This window comes from Lipotes vexillifer, unplaced genomic scaffold, assembly GCF_000442215.2.
Source record: "Lipotes vexillifer unplaced genomic scaffold, Lipotes_vexillifer_v1.1 scaffold778, whole genome shotgun sequence".
NCBI classification, from domain to species: domain Eukaryota; kingdom Metazoa; phylum Chordata; class Mammalia; order Artiodactyla; family Lipotidae; genus Lipotes; species Lipotes vexillifer.
The window spans coordinates 2,120,080-2,135,816 of record NW_006774127.1 but is presented as its reverse complement, the minus strand read 5'-3'; positions in this window follow the sequence as shown (position 1 = coordinate 2,135,816).

The window sequence follows — 15,737 nt, the reverse complement described above, 5'->3', positions numbered from 1 at the left end:
GCACCAAGGACAACACAGCACAGTTCTGCATCTCGACTGTGGTGCTGGTTATACAAATCTGCACATACAATTGGTGAAATCTGACCTGTGGATTGTACCAATGCTGACTGTCAGTTTGTTTTGATATCATACCATAGGTATGCATGCTGTTAAAAATGGGGGAGGCATAGTAAAGGGGACACAGACCTCCCTGTACATTTCTTTGCAACTTCCTATGAATCTACAGTTACTTCAATTAAAAGTTAAAAATATTTTGCAAATTTGAAAGTTGCTAAGAGAGGAGATCTTAAAAGTTCTCATCAAAAAAAATTTTTTGTAACTGCGTAAGGTGATGGATGAACTAGACTTACTGTGGTGATCATTTCAGTGTCTACAAATATCAAATCATTATATTGTATGCCTGAAATTGATACAGTGTTATATGGCAATTATACCTCAATTTAGGTAAGTAAATAAATAAGAAAGCTAAAAGCAGGACTAAATCACATTTAAACAAATCCTAAGATAAAACTCATAATATTTGACTCAAAAAATGCAAGTCACATTATTTGGGGCTTTAGGGAGAACAAATGTGTTTATGATAATAAAAGATTAAATAGATAGAACTCACGTGGCAATTGTGTGAAGTGTGTGCATCTATTTCTTTTTGGACCAAAAATATTGAATTTAGGTTTGTAATATATTAGTCTATACGATTCTCTGTTAATATTATTTTAATACAGTATTAGTTACTTGCAAAGAAAACAAGTCTGAACCTACACAGGAGATCTCAGGTAGGAAACCTGGTATGTAGACAAAATATTACCTACGTATAAATTAGAAATTATTCATAGAAACAAGATTTTAAGGTTTCTGACTAAAAAATTTTTTACCTTTTTCACATTACATCCAAATACAGACCTAGATTTTTTAAAATAAACATATATTTACTAGTGGCTAAGGGTGGCCCTAGCAATCTGAAATTTAACAACTCACAGGTGATTCTGACACACACTAGGGTAGGTCATTCATTCTCAAAAGGATATCATTGCCTAGAAGGGTGTGAAAATTGTTTCTTGGGAGAGGAAAAAAACTTAGCTTATGATGCTTACACCAAAGCTCTACCTTACCTAAAAAAAAAAAAAGAAAAAAGAAAAAAAAAGTTAAAAAGATGTCTTAAGCTTCCATTTAAGATATGGATTGGAGAAAAGTGAAAGCAGAAGCAGAATCAAAATGTGATATTATGCTGCACTCACCAAAAGGGTTAAAAGAAAAAAGAAAACACCAAGACTGGCAACAATACGGAGCAACTGGAACTCTCACACTGCCCGTCGGAATGTAAATTGGTACAACCACTTTTGAAAACTGTTTGGCAGTTTTGTTAAAGTTGAACATATGCCTACTCCATATGACCCAGCAAATCCGTTCCTAAGTATACACCTAACAGAAATGCATATATATTCCCACCAGAAGACGCACACTCAGATGTTTATAGCAGCACTATTCATAACAGCCAAAACTAGAAATTACCCAATTGCCCGTCAACTGGTAAAGGAATCCATTATATTTAGTTTGACATAATGTAATACTCTACCGCAAAAAGGATGAATAATGTACAACCACACAACAATATGGGTGAATTTCACAAATGTAATGTTGAAGAGGTCAGTCACGAAAGAATGCCTACTGGGGGCTTCCCTGGTGGCGCAGTGGTTGAGAGTCCGCCTGCCGATGCAGGGGACACGGATTCGTGCCCCGGTCCGGGAGGATCCCACATTCCGCAGAGCGGCTGGGCCCGTGAGCCATGGCCACTGAGCCTGCGCGTCTGGAGCCTGTGCTCCGCAATGGGAGAGGCCACAGCAGTGAGAGGCCCACGTAACGCAAAAAAAAAAAAAAAAAAAAAAAAAAGAATGCCTACTGTACGGTGCCATTAGCATGAAGTTCAAAGGCAGGCTGTTACAACAGGACAGTGATTATCTTTGGGGGTGAGGGGTAGAAACTGGGAAGGTAGCTTGTGGGTATTCCAGATACTGGTAATATTCTATTTCTTGATCTAGATCAGAGTTTCTCCAGCACTACTGACATTTTGGACTGGATAATTCTTTGCTGTGGGGGTCTGTTTGGTGCACTGTAGGATGTTTGGCAGCATTCCTGGCCTTTATCCACTATGTGCTAGCAACACCCACAAAGTAGTAATGAGCAAAAATGTCTCTAGACATTGCCAAAAGTCCCTTGGTGGGCCAAATTACTCCCCAGTTGAGAACCGCTGATCTAAGATATAGTTACACAAGTGTGTTCAGCTTATAAAATATCAACAAACCGTACACTGCCTTTTTCTGTATGTATATGATATTTCAATATACAGAAGCAGGGAGACCATTTGGAAGACTGTTGCAAGCATCCAACGAGAGGTGACGATGCCTGGGACTAGGGCGGTAAAAGTGAAGATGGAGAGAAGTAGATGCAGGAGATGGTATGTGAGGCAGAGCTGACAAATTCTAGAGGACGAGAGAGAAGAAAACCAAGGAGGACACCGAAGTTTTTGGTCTGAACAGCCGAATGGTTGAAGACATCACAAAGATGGGCCAGACTAGGGTCAGAGCATCTTGGGAATGACTGCGGGGGGTGATCAAATTGTGAGTTATCCAGAGGCAGCCAATGTGCTTTTCTTGTACAGGAGAACGTAACATGTGCTCTGGACCACAGAGACTATATGTTTCCCATTCTTCACTCTTTCAAATCGTAGTCTTCAACTGGGTTTCCTGATCCAGCTCCACCGTAGTACACAATTCAACTTGTCACTGCCCATCCCTCAATCATCAGACCAAGAGAAGCTCCATGTAACCCTGACAAAGACAACTGGACATCCTCACCAAGGCGCCTGGAGCTGAAGCCGGAGGCAGTGAACATAGAAGCAGGAGTGAAGGAGCCACACTGGCCGGGAGGAAGGGCAACGTCAGCCAGTCTCTTTCCATCTCCACTTGAGGATTTCCCCAAGCAAGGACTTTTATCATAAATTATTTAACATCGTCGAAATAGAGAAATAACTAATACTGCAGCTGGATGGTTTTGGTTACAAGTAACACTAGAATAAAAAAGGGCAAGCAGCAGCTGTCCAAGCAAGAGTTGATGATGGTGGCAGCTGGAACTAGGATGAGGGCAATGGACATGAAGGGGAGACACATTCCACAGGAGACACATTCCAGATAAACTGTGGTAACAGAAATGAGAGGACTTGAGGATAAATTAGATATGAAGAATGACAATGAGGCTCGTTTTTTGGTTTGGGTAACTGGGTAGATTTAATGAAGTGGGGATGACCGTTAGAGAGAAAGGTTTCTGGGGAGAGGGGATCAAGAAGACTATTTTGGACACGTTAACCTTAGTCTACTAGGCATGTTTGGGGGAGAAGAATGTCATGTTTCCAACCTCAAATAACCGTGGAGAAAAAAAATGCTACCTTACCGCACCCCCAAAGAAAACTTGTCTAATTTTGTGAGTGTGGATTATCCTCAGTAAAGACTAAGAAGAGTTAAATCAACATCCCATGAGTACATGCAGGCCTTCTGCACATGAGTGTTGATTACTGTAAAGCATACGAATTTATTATAGTTGGATTAAGCGTGCTTCTGAAAATTTTTATATCGGCCCGTGAAATGATTATCCATTTAGGATGAGAGAAACTATCCTCTCCCCTGTAAAATGTATTTTTAAAGACTAAAACAAATTGCATGCTATTTTTTTAACCTAGAAACAAAAACGCATTTAAAAAACAACAAACCAAAAAAAAAAAAAAAAAACTTTTTGAGGCTGGCTTGTATCTTGCCTCAGGTGAGGAAATGTTTATGAGAACTCTCTGGAAACTATGAAACACCGTACAATATAAGGCATTACTACAACTCATACGTACGAACACCCATCAACCAATCATCAGACCTATGATTTGTAGGTAATATATGTAGAAATACAATACAGTAAAACTAAGATTTTGATCCCAAAGATCTAAGAGAATAAAAAGGCAACAAATTACATGTGGCTATAACTGTCTACTTCTACAGAGTCAGACATCAATATTTCTTTTTTAGGCACCACTAAAATTAACAAACAGGCCTTTTTAAAAGTTCAAAATAAACCTATTGATTATAAATACTTGGGAAATATACCAAATTATTATTGCTGGCTTATGCAAGTCAACATTTTTATCCCACTTTAGGGAGGAGGTTATTTTACAAAAACAGGTCAAAGATAACCCCAAGTGACATTCCAAATAAATGATATAAACCAGCACTATTATTCAGAATCAAGACCCCAGTCTTTCAAAAGGCTCTCTATAAAAAGTAGGTCTAAGTAGGATTAGATTCCTGAATCTGGAAAGAATCATTCAGGCTGGAATAAGTTTTTAATATGCTAGAACAAGGGCATTTGTTTGGAGGGGAGGATTCTCAGTAACAGAATGAACATATCCTCTGGGAAAATGTCTGTTCAGACCTGCAATGCAATGTATTTTACTCTCTAGTGAGGAAATACATATAAACGTGGATATATACCCTTAGATGCTATTTTAGCCCTTTAAAATACATTTGGCACAATTTGCATTTTCAGAACACCTACATTTGAAAACAATTACAATTAGCAATTAATATACTAGCTGCTCTAAGAAACTCTTCTTAAGAGTTGTAGATTCTTTTTTTGTTTTTAACATTTTTAATTGTTGAAAAGCAATACATGCTCAAGGGGTGGGGGGGGGGGGGGGAGAAGGGGGGCAGGAGGGGAGATGAAATAGTAAAAGGAATACAATAAAACCAAGTCTCTCTCTCTCATCTGGACCCTCAACCCCAGTTTTCCTCCCCAGAGGAAATCACAATCAATATTTCGACAGAATCCTTCCAGTGATATCTATTTATCTTTATTTTGTTTTATTACTCAAATAGTATGTACAATTTCCACTCTTCTGAATCATGTTTTTCCCCCACTCAATAACATACCTTGGAGAATATTCCATATCAGAATACAAAGCACTATCTTATTCTTTTAAACAGCTACACTTCCCTGGGGATATACCATAATTGATTTAACTAGTTCTCTATTAATGCATATTTGTTTTCAGTCTTTTACAATTTCAAACAGTGCTACAATGACTTTGCACATAAGCCTTTACATAAGTGTGTGAATATATCTGTAAGAAAAATTCCTAAGGGCAGAATTGTCAGATCAAAGGATGTATATACATTATCTGATATCAGACTGCCCTTCGTACTATATTGTACCAATTTATATTCTCAACCAACAGTGTAAAAGTTTCTGCTTTTCCACACCTTTGTCATCATGACATATTTTCAAACTCTAGTCTCTGCCAATCTGCTAGATGACAAACTGTTTCACCCTTAGTTTTTTGTTTTTTGTTTGTTTGTTTGGGCTGTGTTCGGTCTTCGCTGCTGCACGCGGGCTTTTCTCTAGTTGCGGTGCATGGGCTTCTCATTGCGGTAGCTTCTCTTGTTTTGGAGCACGGGCTCTAGGTGCGCGGGCTTTGGTAGCTGTGGTGCACGGGCTCAGTAGTTGTGGCTTGTGGGCTTTAGAGCGTAGGGTCAGTAGTTGTGGTGCACGGGCTTAGTTGCTCCACAGCATCTTACATGCTTACAGGGAGTTGGGAAGAGAATGTGGGATCTTCCCAGACCAGGGCTCGAACCTGTGTCCCCTGCACTGGCAGGTGGATTCTTAACCACTGCACCACCAGGGAAGTCCCTCACCCTTAGTTTTAATTGGTATTTTGTTTGGAATGAATAGGGCTGAGTGTCTTCACATGCTTGAAATCCATTTTCATTCTTTTCTGTGAATTGTCCACATCCTTTGCCAAATAGGTTATTGGCATTTTTCTAATTGATTGTGGAAGCTCTTTATATATTAAACAAGCTTGACTTTCATAATTGTTTTTCCTAGTTTGTCTTTGGCTATCGATTTTTATCCATTTTATTTTTCCATGGAGAAATTTTCTATCCAACTACTTAAGTTTTTTTATGGTTTATAACTGTTTTTCAGCTGCTTCTTTTGGATTTTAAAAGATATAAAATCATACCACCTGCAAATAATAGGAATTTTGCTTTCTGATGTCTTTCTCTAGTTCATAACAACTGTAACAGTGTACATCCCTGTGTTGCTCCTGATTTTAATGGGAATGCTTCCCAGGTTTCACAATTAAAAATGATGCTCGGGCTTCCCTGGTGGTGCAGTGGTTGAGAGTCCGCCTGCCGATGCAGGGGACACGGGTTCGTGCCCCGGTCCGGGAAGATCCCACATGCCGCGGAGCGGCTGGGCCCGTGAGCCATGGCCGCTGAGCCTGCGCGTCCGGAGCCTGTGCTCCGCAACAGGAGAGGCCACAACAGTGAGAGGTCCGCGTACCGCAAAAAAAAAATTGATGCTGGCTTTGGCTCGTGACACTACTTCTCTAAGGAACTTTCTGAATGCATAGAGAATTTAACAGTTCATTCTTGAGTATTATTTTTCCATGTTTATCAATAGATTCCATTGATTTTCTTCAGTGTCAAATACATCACTAGCTTTAGCACTTACGTGATTATTTAGGAATAAGAAATAACAGGAATCTATGACTTTGGATTTACACTGTCTACTCTAGAAATAATTCAAAACTACTCATCAAAATATTTAATCCGTATCAAGTCCTCGCCTGATATAAAAAGGCAGGTACTTCCCATTACAGATAGGAAGACTGAGTCACAAATAGATTATAACTCCACCCACCCCCATTCTCCACTGTGGCACTTTTGGGAGTTAGAAATAAAATCAGACCTTCTGAGTCCCAATCCGGCGGTTAAGCCACAAGAAAGCACCAAGGCCTTTAGAGAATTGAGCAGATGCCCAATGTACAAAGAAGAAAGCAGGCTGCCTTCTACAACCCCCTCACCCCCGCTACAGCTTCACAACATTCTCTTCCCAACTCCCTGTAAGCAACCTCCAAGTTGGACTCAGGAGCCTAAAACATCTGAAATGCATCACCCAGCAGCCAGCATAATAGGTCCGTTCTCCATGATACATGATGCTGCCGACATTCCTCAGCCAATTAGAATTCCTTTCAGCTGCAATGGAGGTGAACACAGCTGGAATTACAGAGTGGGGCCATCACCAGACGCACTGATTGTACATTATTTAAGCCTTGTTTTAAGACAATAAGAGGATTTTTTTCCCTTTAATCTAGAAATATGGAAACACCATTTCACTTAGTTTAAGTATCTAAATGGATTCGATTTCATCTGTAGACACAACAGGAATTCTAACATTCTAAAAAGAAGATATGTCTGATTCACAGGGTTATGAGTTTTTGGTTTTTTTCGAGAGCTCGACAGCTCTCAACTAGAATGGCCTTAGGGACTTTGGGCAGCTAGATGCGGCGACAAGCCAATTTAAGTGAGGGGCTTTCTCTCAATAAAATTCACTTACAAAACAACAAGCAAACTAGTCATTTGAGTTGTTCGGTGACAAAAAAAACAAACATAACAAACCCACGTATTTTTTACTAACTGTTTAAAAACATTTAGCCACTGAAATGGTTTTGAAATAACAAAAAATTGATTTAAGTGAGAATCCTAAAGGTTAGGGTTTCTCACCCAGAAAATCAGAGCATGGCACAGGCACCAAATTATTTCACCCATTTCAGAAGGTTTTTTGAACTTCCTTTTTGCTCTGAGTACTCAATAAAATGCACGATTCAGCTATTTTAACTTTTAACCAGTGCCCTCAAACATGTTACAGAACAGCCAGGCTAGTGAACTGGATCAGTGAGCTGATGTTGAAATATTATGGGGTCAGTCTTTCTTTTTTTTTAGTTCAGGAGGAAATACTTCTTCTCAAGTGACTCGGGCCCCAGGACCCTCCCCTCACCCAATGTTCCACATTAGAACCAGCCAATGTGACCAAACAGAAAAGGAAACTCTGCAGAAGAGAAGAAAAAACCTGAAGTTCAGACACAACTTTCATGTTTGCAAAAATAGGAGTTTTTGAACTGACAAAGAAATAGGATTGAAATACAAAATGCTAGCTTGATAAATCACGACTACTATAAAAATACAGAGAGATAGGGCATAACGAAATAGTTCATTTCTCAAGCCAGGTAGGTGGGTCAAGAAGATTCTTTTTTAAGGGATTTGGGGGGGGGGGGAGGTTTTTCTTAAGACAGCACAGATGTGACCAAATCACAAAATCAACACGAGAGGGACTTCCCTGGTGGTCCAGTGGTTAAGACTCCGTGCTCAATTCCGCGTGTGCTGCCACTAAGAAAGACCCCAAGCAGCCAAATAAATAAACATTTTCCCAAAAAAATCAATACCAGAACGTGTACTTGGCAGAGGGTTATTGCTTTTAAAGTATAACTGCAGTATAAGTTTTGCAGTAGCATTTGATCTATCCCATCCCACGTCCTTAGATGATTCAGCTCAAAGAAGTACCTTGGCTGCACCTGCATGAACTTGAGGCTGACTCTAAGGAAAATGGTAGGCAAACTCAGGTGGAGGGTGAATGTTGGGTAACTAGTGATGACTTATTCCTTCTTATCACAGTTCCAGTTGTTAAAACAAGAGTTCTGCCCGCCTTACATAAGTCAGGAACAAATTGACACAGGCAACATCTTCACAGATTTCTTAATCTTTCTTAAGAAAAACCGATTTCAAATCAATTAGGTCACCTGTGATTGATCAATTAATGTTATAAACAGTTATGACTACAAACTACTTCTCTCCAAGTTGGATCATCTGGATGCCAAAAAAAGTCAGCCTTACATTACATGTGCTATAACTCTAAAAATAGTTTCTATTTCCATAGGCTATCAAGAAGGTTTCCCCTTCTCTACTTGGAATTAGAATTTTTCTCCCTTCCTGATATACAGTCAACACTCCAAAAAATATAAAAACACAAGGAAATCTGAGAGTATTTCAAGGCATAAAAGCACCAAAGAAAAAGTTTAGGCATTTGGTATTTCAACTAACTGATTAACATTAGAATAAAATTTAATTTGTTTGAAGAGCACTGTGGAACCCTGAGCTCAAAATTCCATTCTTTTACCAAAGTGACCTAAATAATGTATCTGGGATTCATATGTGCACCATGTAAGAACAAAGTTTTTGCAAATCCTGCTTGAATTTAAAATAAAAATGTTTCCAAAGTGTTTGATTTGCCAGGGGACTCTACAATGTCTGCAAGATAATGCTCTTCAACCAAGATCACTTGATTTTGTACATATTATGCTCCAAACCTGCTGAAACCATTTAAAAATGATTTTCCTGTTAAAATACCACAAAGACATTCATTAAAATTATGGTCATTTCAATATAAAGCCTCACACATTCTTCTACTAGTTTAGGCCAGCTTTCCAAAGCAGTGCAACATACGACCCAATAGTTTTCAAAAACAAAAAGGGCTCCAGAGGAAGGGGAACAAAAGAAATCATACATGTAACCAATACACAAAAGTAATGCTTGACATAAATCAAACAGGAGGGCTGTGTTTTAACACAAATTCTGAATATCAGGACTGAGACTTAACAAAAGCAAGCATAAGCAAACGGTAATTTGGAATAAATAGGCAGACAAACTGACATATCCTTGAGAAGCAAAGAATGTTATAATGGAGTTGAAATCTCATTTTATATATTAGGAAACTGAGAACCCAGAAAGGTTAAATAATTTGTTCTATATCACGCAGTTAATGGCTGATCTTACCAGAATCAAGTCTCCTAATTCTAAACCCACCAACCGCCTAAAACAACTGTGGACACCAAAGTTCTAAATACTCTTTCATAATCCAACGTCTTCATACTTTCCATTGAACTGTGCCCTGTGTGGTATTCGCTGACTGGTTAGAACAGCCCTCGTTTTAAAAAATCATTTTTTCAAATATCACACAAAGAAATAAACTCTGAAACCTGTAACAAAAGTACACACCTCTTGAAAGATGGCTTCCCAAGATGCCAGAAGTGCAGAGATTTCAAACTCCCCCCGACAAGCTCAAAGATGAGGCCAAAACCTATTCTACCGCCAACAAAATATCTAGTTCTGACGTTTCCACGTAAATTAACGTTCATCAGACAACTGGCATCAAGTGTGTCTGCAATCAACGCTAAATTCTCAACCTTGCTGCAGGGAGGACCACACTCACAAAGCCCGTTAGATCATGAGTAACGTCAGCTGGGGGAAAGGGAAAAGGAGTTTTGGAAAGAACACTCATCACCTGATCCTGCGATAGCAAACACCATCCAAAAACTCTTTAAAGCATTTCTGCATCTATGACATCTAAATTTCTGAGTCCAAAAATAATTTGGGAGGAAGGACAAAACCTCCACTACAGGAGGAAAAGGCTCACATCCAGACCTGCCAACTAGGCTTGATTAATATATAAATACACCTGACACAAACGTTGTAATTAAAACCTAGTCCTAAAACATTAATCACATTTCTACCCCAACTCACAAAATCAGTTACTTCTGCTTTTAACAAGAAAACTGAAACTAATCTGATGTCAATTATAGATTACACTGTAAATGAGAACCAAATGAAAGTTGTCAGTAATTAAAGTTTTACAAGCATTACAAAGTCAAAAACATGGCTTTTATGTAACCATAAAAATAAGAATGTATATACTGTATCTATAGTGAGTGAGAGTTTCCTACCAGCCCTGGAATAAAGAATTATGTTTCTCCAGAAACAAAGATCCCTGGGATATGCTTGTCACTTACAAAACCAGGGTCTGGGTTTGGGTCCAAATCATTATCTGATCTGATTGTATTATCTGGTCATAACCTGATCTGACATCTTTATACAAAAAAAACTATTTCCCTTTCCTTGAAACAAAAAATGGATCATGCAACAACTAAGAACTCTCAGAGGAAATTTTCGTTTGAAAAAAAAAATCACCCATTGTTGTTTTCAGGGATTTCACCAATAATTGAGGGCCATGCATTTGCCATAAAGTGTCCAAAATGATCATTCTCTTTTTCAAAGAATCTGACCAGACTGACTTTTAAGTCATCATCAGACCAGTCACTGAACAGAAAAATCCAGGGGAAAATCCCCAACAGGGATTAGCCTGAACTTTTTATTTCCTTTCCAGAGCGGGAAATATTCACGTTTGGAAAGTCCCCCAGCAGAACCGTATTTGTAACACTACAATCTGGCCGCAGGTGTGAATTTAAACCGGAAGACGGGGCAGCAGACCCGCAGGAATGGGGAGAGCGAGAAAGAGCAGATGAGGGTGCAGACTGGTCCAGGATCTCTGGTGCCCGCTAGCGAGGGGCAAACCGACAGACACCGCTGGCAGCTACACACACCCGAACCACCACATCGCATGCCCAGAGCAGAGCTTCGCGCTCACCCTTGAAGGTTGCACTATGAGCCACCTAGGAGACACGGGCATTTCATTGAAGACTCAATGAGAGTGAATCAAGGAGTCTGCGTTAGTGCAGCTGCCAAAGCCTCCAGAGTGTGCGTGGAGTGGGGAGTCCAAGGTATGGAGGTTTCTCATTGGTTGGGCTGCTACAGTCTGATTGGCTGGGGTGGCACAGGGGGGGGGGGGGGGGGGGGAGGTTTTTCAAGGATGCTGGCGGGTGGGAGAGGGGTGACGGTGAAGGAAAGAACTGAAGAAGCACAGTCAAGAGTAGGTAGTGGCCTGGCCTGAGAGAGAAAGGAAGTGGACTAGACTGAAGAGGTCTGGACCAGAGGGGAAGTGAGAACAGGACTGGGAGAAGCTACAAGATAGGATTCAGAAATTCGAGGCTGAAGGAAAGGGTGGAGGCCGCCAGACAGAAGCAAGGGGGCGGGGCTGGGAGATAAGCGGGGGCGGGACTAGGTAGAAAATGAGGGGCGGAGTTTAGGGGAAAGTAAGGGGGCGGGGCTGAAGAAAGGGGCGGGGCCCGAGCCATGGCCGCTGAGCCTGCGCGTCCGGAGCCTGTGCTCCGCAACGGGAGAGGCCACAACAGTGAGAGGCCCGCGTACCGCAAAAAAAAACCCAAAAAACCCCCAAAAAACTGAGGTTGTGTGCCTATGTATTCCCTCCGTGCCCGCTCCCTTCCTTACATGTTCCTCACCCAACACACAGCACTCAAACCTTAAAGAGAGAAAAGTCTCTTTCCTTAAATACACAAAACCTCCCTCTCCCTCGCCCTCTCTCATCGTTACTTAATTATTTGGTGCAGAATGAAAAAAGAAAAAGAAAACCAACATGGAGTTTGTGGACATCTATTTCATTCCTTTGTTTATCGCCGGAAAATAATTCGTAGAACAGTTCTGCAGCTCCTCCTGTGGCTAACTTCTTAATAGATGCTTTGCTTTCTTTTCTCCATGTCCTAACTGCAGCCAGCAATCATGTACCGCCAGGCCCCCTCATAGACTATCTTCATTGGGTTTTGTGCTCTGTTTGGGTCATTACTTTGTACCAGTAAACAGTCAAGCTTTCAAAAATCACCCGGCAGGGAAAAGGAGCAAAGAACAAGCCTGGTGTTCCCGGCAGGGTACAGAGCCACTGGCAGAAGGTGTGCCCTAAGGCAGAACCCAGAGGAAAGCAGACAGGAGCCACAGTCACCCTGGTTAACCCTTTTGAATGAGTGAGCCTATCAATAATTCAGGCTGTCTTTTTAAAAGAAATGCTTTCTTTGAAAAATGTTTCTGGCATCCCTCTGAAAGGGAGGGGCACACAGGCCCACTATATACTAAAAAGCAAACAAACAACACAGGGAAATGATGGATTAAAGAGAATGCACTCTTCGAGAAGTAGAAGGAAGAAAAGAAACATCGCAAAAGTTGCACCTTGACACTGAAATGAAATCAGAGATAAAACAAGAAAACACCACCACCACCACCACCACCTCAGAGCCGGACGCCAGCCGCCCTCGCCGCTTCCGCCGCCGCCACAGCCTCCCGGAGCCGCGCGCGCTCCCGCCGTCGTGCCGGCCCGGCCCTGCGCGCGCCCGGGTCGTGCAGCCCCCACGCCTGCGTGCGTGCGCGCGCCCGCGGAGATGCCTGGGCGGGGCGCGCCGCACGGCTGCGTCGCCCGCTCAGCCCAGGGCGCTAGGGGTCCGGAGCCGGTGGCCGGGTTCCCTGCCCCCGTCGGACCGGGAGGCGGGAGGAGGAGATCGGGTGCTGGGGCCGAGCGCTTCGGAGGCCCGCGGAACCCGGCGCGGTGTGCAGAGCCGCGGGGCCGGGAGCGAGCGCCGGGCACACACCTAGGCGGGCGGGACGGCTGGGCCAGCGCGTGGTCGCCTTTGGTCTTCGCCACATTCTTGAAGGGAACCGGTTTGCCGATGCGGGCGTTGAGATTCAGAGAACGGAATCGATTTTCCAGGTCTCTCACTCAAGGCTCCGAGCTCCTGAGAGCTGTTGAAGGGGGGCTTACAGGAAACCGTGGCCTGTTACCACACCAAGCACTTTTCACGAATAGGCATGCAATCCCAGTTTATTTAATTTTAGTAAAGAGCGTCTAGACAACGCAATTTCAAGGGAGGGACTTCTCAAAGAGACAAAGTCCCCTAGGTGTGTTCTGGGCAACTAGTGCGCTCTATTGACCCGTAACAAAGTTGCCAGAATCGCAGAAAGTGCCATATATGGACAAGGTAAACAAGATGCGAGAGACGGATAAAGAGGTAGATAAGATGTTTGTCGTTATCCAATCTGCATACAGTTTAGCCAAACAAAAAGGCAGCTTTACGGTCTGTGTTTCCCTGCCTTCTGTTAACACTTCTCCCACAGTCGCAGGGTAGAACTAAAAGCCCATTATGCTTTCCCCAGTAAACAAACTCCTCTGTTTGTTAACCCGTTACAGAGAGGAAATACTGTGTTGATAGAGAGGAAAAGCTGGGTTTGTTTATCAGACTTGTTTTTGACCAACTACCTGATTCTTTGAATGCCTTTTTTGGTTTGTGTCCTAAGGAAACCAGGCTCTGAGCCCTGGCAGCCATCCCTTGCAGCCAGAGACCTGTCTTGGGGTCACAGTCTTCAGAATAGATCCCTCTTCCTGGAGCCCCTTGACATGTCCACCTGCTCAGGCTGAGCTCAAGACTCTCTCCTGGGCTGGATTCAAGGCTGCCTCTCCCAGCCTCAGTCCGTGACATAAAAGGACAGGCCTAGATCGTTTCTATGGCCCCTTGCAGCTCAGACTTTGATTCTAGTGAAATATCCAAGAATACAAACTATGTTGAATCAACAGAGCAGTAGATCCAGAATCCAGCTCTGTTTCTCTTTGAGGCAATTGTCACTGAGTTCCTGGATCTGAATCAATCCATTTATAGCCTGCAATGCCTCGAGTAATCCCCATTCTTCTTTCAGTCCAGTCAGTATTTCTCCCTCTGCTTTGTTCCCATATTCAAGAAGTCTCTTCTCTGTAAACCAGACTAAACGTCTTTCTTTCTCTGCTTACCTGAGTGCGGGCCCCTGTTCTTACCTCAGCTGTTTCTTACCTGAAAACCTTTCATTTCTTAACCTCATTGTTTTCTTACCTTCCTAGATGTCTGGGCCTTTTCTTGTTTCCTCAACAGCTGAGTCAGGCCACTTTTGGAGGTTACTGGATTGCGTTTCATTTATCATTAACAAGTAATACATGGCTAGGGACAAGGAACATAAATAAGTCAGAGCTCCAGCGCTTCCGAGGCTCTGTTGGTTGGATGAAGCAGACAAGAACTGATGATACAGTGATAGAGATGTGCACAGAGGCTAGGAATAGGACCATTCTACCTGGCAGGAGAGAGATGGGAAGAGCTTAGAAGAGTCACAGAATATCTTGATCTAGGGCTTTAGAGGCAAGTTTAAGTTCAAGTTTGTTGGGCAAAGAGGTGGGGAAGGGCATTATAGATGGAGGGAACAGCATGCGCAAAGGCAGGAAAGTGAATGCATTTCCCAGCGCAGTTTTCAGTGTAAGTGCAGTCACGTAGTTGCTGGATCTTCTCTCCTTACACCCTACTCCATTAAAAGTTGATAAAGATGATAAAAGATATTTGCCCACTTAAAAATCATCACCCGGGCTTCCCTGGTGGCGCAGTGGTTGAGAGTCCGCCTGCCGATGCAGGGGACACGAGTTCGTGCCCCGGTCCGGGAAGATCCCACATGCCGCGGAGCGGCTGGGCCCATGAGCCATGGACGCTGCGCGTCCGGAGCCTGTGCTCCACAGCGGGAGAGGCCACAAAAGTGAGAGGCTGGCGTACCAAAAAAAAAAAAAAAAATTATCACCCACAATTTTGTGTTAAGGCTGTAGGCAAGCCCTTATATTGAATTTAAGATGTACCTTGATACCCTTTCATTCTGTATCAGATGTGTCAAAAATTCTGTCAGCCCTCTGTATCCACGGGTTCTGCATCCATGGATTCAACCAATCTCTGATCGAAAATACTCGGAAAGAAAAATTCCAGAAAGTTCCCCAAACCAAAACTTGAATTTGTCCTCTGCACCAGCAACTATTTACATAGCATTTACATTGTATTTGGTGTTATAAGTAATCTAGAGATGATTTAAAATATACAGGAGTACAATGAGGTATCACCTCACACCAGTCAGAATGGCCATCATCAAAAAATCTACAAACAGGGCTTCCCTGGTGGCGCAGTGGTTGGGGGTCCGCCTGCCGATGCGGGGGGCACGGGTTCGTGCCCCGGTCCGGGAGGATCCCGCGTGCCGCGAAGCGGCTGGGCCCGTGAGCCATGGCGGCTGAGCCTGCGCGTCCGGAGCCTGTGCTCCGCAACGGGAGAGGCCACAGCAGTGAGAGGCCCGCATACC